This window comes from Littorina saxatilis, linkage group LG17, assembly GCF_037325665.1.
Source record: "Littorina saxatilis isolate snail1 linkage group LG17, US_GU_Lsax_2.0, whole genome shotgun sequence".
In the NCBI taxonomy this organism is placed as follows: domain Eukaryota; kingdom Metazoa; phylum Mollusca; class Gastropoda; order Littorinimorpha; family Littorinidae; genus Littorina; species Littorina saxatilis.
The window spans coordinates 6,155,664-6,161,334 of record NC_090261.1 but is presented as its reverse complement, the minus strand read 5'-3'; the positions used below and the strand labels follow the sequence as shown (position 1 = coordinate 6,161,334).

The window sequence follows — 5,671 nt, the reverse complement described above, 5'->3', positions numbered from 1 at the left end:
CTTAAAATTAACAGAGTCGCGCTACCCCAAAAGTCAAGGAATTTCGTGTTTGTCCCTTGACTTTGGAGATGACAAGAAAATATCGGGCGCAAAAACGTGATTTGTAAAATTTTTCACAACATATGTCGCCTAGCGCCATGTATGTGATGAAACCATTCATATAGCTCTGCGGGAGCTCTGCACTTTTGGACGTCCCCATTTCACTGCTTGTCAGCAAACATCGTCCCCAAATACCTGTTTGTTTCTAAAAGATCACGCTGGAGGTTGCATTTTATGTAATAACCTCCTGAAATGAGTTTTGACACTTTAGAATGGCATTTAACGCTCATTGAAGTTTTAACAAACTTTCTAACACCTAAAACATTCATAGCACCGATAACATAATTCTAGCTCTGCACTTTTTGTACACATACGTCCCCATTTGACTGCTGTACAGCAAACATCGTCCCCAAATGTCTGTTTTTCTAAAAATCACGCTGGAGGTTGCATTTTATGTAATAACCTCCTGAAATGAGTTTTCACACTTTAAAATGGCATTTAACGCTCATTGAAGTTTTAAGAAACTTTCTAACACTTAAAACAAAAGAGACCCCAAATGCCTGTGTTTTGAGCAAGATGGCATTTTGATACACAGCCGACCCCAAATGACTGTAAAACCACCTATGTGTGTGTGTGTGTGTGTGTGTGTGTGTGTGTGTAATGAATGACTGAAACCAGCCTTTATCTTTTTCTTTTAGTTGTTGAATGTGGTCCATATTTGTGTGTGTTCATAGCTTTGTCTGAGGACATCAGCTAGTTCGTTTTAAGCGTCAAATTTAAAGTGAACGCTGCTAAAAATGTTTGTTTTTTAAATATAAAAAGCCGAACGCTTTTGTGGCTTGTGCGTCTGTAACTGTATAGTCATGTGCAAGTTATCCAGATAGGGTAAATTACTGCAGCGAACGAAATTGTTTTGAGCGCTCTAGCACCGTTAGTTTGTCAGAACAGAAGGTGGTCCATACTATTAGGACCAGGTCCATATTAGGTTCACTTTAGATTAAAGCAGAAGCTCACGTTTAGGAATGTCTGTGCGCATATACGCATTTGCGTGCGTATATTTGTGTGTGTGTGTGTTTTGATGAAAATATCATGCCTCACAACTTTTTTTCTCCTGGTAACTTTTTTTTGCAGATTTCCCAACTGACAATCTGCCAGAGCTCAATGGTCGCACAGCCTCTAATAGCAACAACGACAATATTGAGGGCCCTTCCAGCAGTAGCAACAACGACTACGGCTCTGCTTCTTGGGCACTGTACAGTTCCTCATCTTATGAACCTTACACATACAGCTCCTCTGAATCTTTCGCTGATGAACCCTACTCTACCGATGCATACTCCTTTTCCTATGACCCATACTCTTCCGCAACCAACTCATACGAACCCTACACATACTTTGACGACTCCAGCGACGGTCAAACGGCTAACACCGACAGCTACTACGCTAGCGCCAGCAACTACGACAGCTACAACCCTCGCCCAGATCCTGCACTTGACGAGAATAACGGGGACTACGACGGTAAGTCTACATGCATTCACCTTCTTTTAGGATCGCTACTCGTTGGTTTTTGTGTGTTTTTTTTTTAAAGGTGTATAAGTAGAGGTTACATGTCGAGTCTCAGTGAATATTAAAAATAATGGTCGAATTTAGCGGATCATGAAAAATGCAAGCTTCAGCGAGTTCAAGCCTGTAGTTGCTAGTTTAAATGTATATTTGTATTGTTTAATCAAGAAATTTATATTTCGTACATTAGAGCGTTCGGAACTTTTGAGTGGCAAAAGTAGTTCCCACCAAGAACAGCTTCTCAACCCATGAGCTATCGAGGATTCAGGCTGTTACTGGCTAGTTATTTGTTTCGTTGCTGGGTGTTTATCGAAAAATAAATAGCCCTACAAGTTTTCAGATGTAACGAAGCAAAGGGGAGAATAAAATGAATGTGAAACGATGGTCTTTTTAGCGGCCTGGTCCTTGTAACAATCTTTCGCGAAGATTGTGATATTAAGTCTATCATCTGGCTTCATAAGTTTTCTGTAACTGCAGCGACCTACCATCGTCGTTTCAGATCAGTTATTCACAGAACGACTATTGCTTAAAATTTGTCCCACCAAACGCTGCCAATAAACATTCTCATGCGATTCCTTGACAATCGAGGGCTTATGCCAAGTCGTCATCGATCATTGGCGCATTAAATATTTACGGTGAACAGTCGGCTTGGTTGCAAGTCAGTCAAGCTACCCACAGAATCCCTGTCATGAAGATATGGATTAGGGGAGACAGATCCATTGATTTTATCAATGTCTCGAGTTTGTCATGATGAATCGAAGATATAAACGGCTTTAGTTGATTCTGGCCTAGTCCATGATAACTGCAATCTTTCAATTTTCCACCGAAACGCAAGCCAATTATTAAACGCTCTCACTATGAACCAGAAAATTCGGTTGATAATGTTAGATGGTATAAAGGTGCCTTCCTTTCCGTGTACATCAGTTTGTAAATCACCACAGATCAGTCCAGTGTTCTACATGGGATAAGAACATCCCTACATTTGGACAGATAACAAAATTTATAGCCTAATTTTGTGACTAAAATCATGGCAATGTGCAAAATTAATTTAACAACAAGAAGAGCAAACGCTCGATCGAGTCACTTTCGCAGTTCTGAATATTATATGAGGCATCAGATGGACAGGAAGAAATTGCTATTCACAACACAATGAGTCACGTTCACATAAAATTTGAGCCCGGTCACTTTTATAGTTTCCGAGAAAAGCCCAACGTTAAGTTGTGTGTTGCTGAACAGAAAAGGCTAGTTATCTCCCTTGTTTTTCTGATAACGTTCGTAAAAGGCTCCAGATGTAAATACTTTGATGTAAAGAATAATCCTACAAAGTTTCAATCACATCCGATGAACTTTGTCAAAGATATAAAATGTCTAATTTTTCCTTTGACGCTGACCTGTGACCTTGAAAAAGGTCAAAGGTCAACGAAACCATCGTTAAAGTGTAGAGGTCATTGGAGGTCACGACTAAACAAAATATGAGCCCGATCGCTTTGATAGTTTCTGAGAAAAGTCCAACGTTAAGGTGGTGTCTACGGACGGCCGGCCGGACAGCCGACCGGACGGCCGGCCGGACGGCCGGCCGGACAGACTAACACTGACCGATTACATAGAGTCACTTTTTCTCAAGTGACTCAAAAAGTACCCGCTCTTCAAAGAAAGCAGCCATGGTGAAGATTTCTGGAATGTGTCTAATGATAAGGACAATTTGTTCCCATGTGGTAGCCTGGGCAGATCTGAGATATTCTGAGATATTCGCCAGAATCGTTTACACGTAAAGGAGTGTTCCTTTAAATCAAAAAATATCCTGGGCACATCTGAGATAAGCACTTTTTTCACGGGGAAGGCTGTACCTTTAAATCAATAAAATCATGGGGTAATCTGAGGAAGTGAGCACAACTGTTTTCACGTTAAGGAGTGTAGGCTTTAAATCAACAAAAATCCTGAGCACATCTGAGATGGGGGGCACAATTGTTTTCACGGTAAGCACTGTGCCTTTAAATCAACAAAATCATGGGCTGATATGTGATAGTGAGCAGCATTCCTTTCACGGGAAATACTGTATATTTAAATCAACCAAAATCCTGGGCTAATATGTGATAGTGAGCAGAATTCCTTTCACGGGAAATACTGTATATTTAAATCAACCAAAATCCTGGGCTAATATGTGATAGTGAGCAGAATTCCTTTCACGGGAAATACCGTATATTTAAATCAACCAAAATCCTGGCCACATCTGGCTTCACGAGAAGCACTGTGCCTTTAACATGATCGTGTACAATGTTTTAGCATAACATGACAAAATTAATGTGAAATGATTCTTCTCCAGTGGATCGCACCTTGTCCCGACTTGCCGAACTGAGAGCAGAGCTGGCGGATCTGAAACGTCAAGTAGAAGAGTCCCAGCAGTCTCTTCGCGACTTCGAAGCCTACCTCGATCAGTTAGCTGGTGAAGGTGTCGGCGACAGCAACAACAACTACGACAACTACTACGGCTATGGCGCCGCGGTCCCAGCCAAGAAATAGACGTGCTGTTTCCACATCCTGATCGGAGGCGGAAAACATCGTATTCAAGACCGGTTTTGCCATATGTTTTTATGACTATGCTCGGATTATTTTGTTCAAAATGGTTGAGGTGCGATCAGACAAAACAGTTGTGCTGATTCAGAAAATCGATGTGACGTTGCCTACAGATTGTTTCGATGAGTACATTTGATATAACATTGCTCTCCTTATGAAGACAAAATAAAAAGAACTCGCAGTAAATGAAATTTTGCTTACGGCTCATTTGCTGCTGATGATTAAAAAGGATAGAACCAATTATCTCTCTCTCTCTCTCTCTCACATACATTCACACTTACAAACACACACATAACCACACATCCAACCACACACACACACACACGCACGCACACACACACACACACACACACACACACACACACACACACACACACACACACACACACACACACACAAAGGCACTAACGCGCGTACAAGCACACAGACATCGAAACAAGAAGAGAAAGACGTGCGTGCGTGTGTAGGTATGTATACAGTACTAGATGAATACCCGGCTTCGCCGGGCAGAAGTAGAGCCGAATACCCGAATACCCGAATACCCGTACGCCGGTGAGTGGCGCACCGTACGCGATTGACGCCACACGAAGGAAGGGAGATAAACGCGCAAAACACTGGAGAAGATAAGGAAGAGTTACTGGGAATGGATGTACAGAAAAACCATAAAAACCAAAATCGGTTCAGCGCTGCGCGCTGAGAGCACGTGTTGAAAATTTTCATCAACCAGATTGTGTCCGGGGTCTACCTGAATATGCCCACCAAATTTGAAGCAGATCCATCGAGAACTTTGGCCGTGCATCGCGAAGTGACAGACAGACAGACATACACAAGCCGTATATAGATATAGATAGCCAAGACATTCACCATCAAATTATGACAAATAATCAAAAACAAGTTTGTAATATGTTTACTATATTCATATAACACATCCCCTATTTAACTTTTGAGAAAAAAAGAAAGCCTTCGCGTACCTGCAATTCCTCTTGTCGAAAAGAACTCGATGCGCTTAATATGCCCTATTTGCCAAGGTACCTGTTTCTTGGTTTTACCTTTGTTGCTTTGATTTTTGCAATAGCCTTTACAATATTATGCATATTCAAAAGAAAAGAAAGAAACACAAACTCAGTACTAAAAGTTATGATGTTGCGCTATATAAATGCTCATTTATTATTATTATTATTATTATTATTATTATTATTATTATTATTATTATAAATAATGCAAGATATAACGGATGACAAAAACTGCAAAACACAATACAACAATTCAAATTCCGTGCGAAGGTAAACCAAGACAGAACAAATACACAGATACGTGTAATTTTCGAAAATAAGATTTTCGGAGGATTTTACGATATGCTTCTCCAGAAACTCTAGCTATCGAGACTGGTCAGCTCCTACCTTCGTGTAAACGTAGGGTTCGATGTTCGATAAATGCTGAATACAAACCGAGTTCACAACTCGACATAAAATTAGTTACTGATTATTTGTTGAACGCT

The 5,671-nt window shown here is 40.7% G+C and overlaps 1 protein-coding gene and 1 long non-coding RNA gene across 2 annotated transcripts in view; one reads left to right on the top strand and one right to left on the bottom strand.

Annotated features, from left to right (window-relative positions):
• Window positions 1-476: 476 nt before the first annotated feature.
• Window positions 477-4,364, top strand: LOC138952502 (uncharacterized). Its single transcript, XR_011451386.1, has 2 exons — window positions 477-1,554; window positions 3,923-4,364. It is a non-coding gene; the product is annotated as an uncharacterized lncRNA (long non-coding RNA).
• Window positions 4,365-5,064: 700 nt separating this feature from the next.
• Window positions 5,065-5,671, bottom strand: part of LOC138952499 (flavin-containing monooxygenase 5-like) — a 22,184-nt gene continuing 21,577 nt past the window's right edge. The window contains exon 9 of the mRNA XM_070324187.1: window positions 5,065-5,671. This exon is cut by the window's right edge and continues 816 nt beyond it. The gene's annotated coding sequence lies outside the window, so the exon portion shown is untranslated.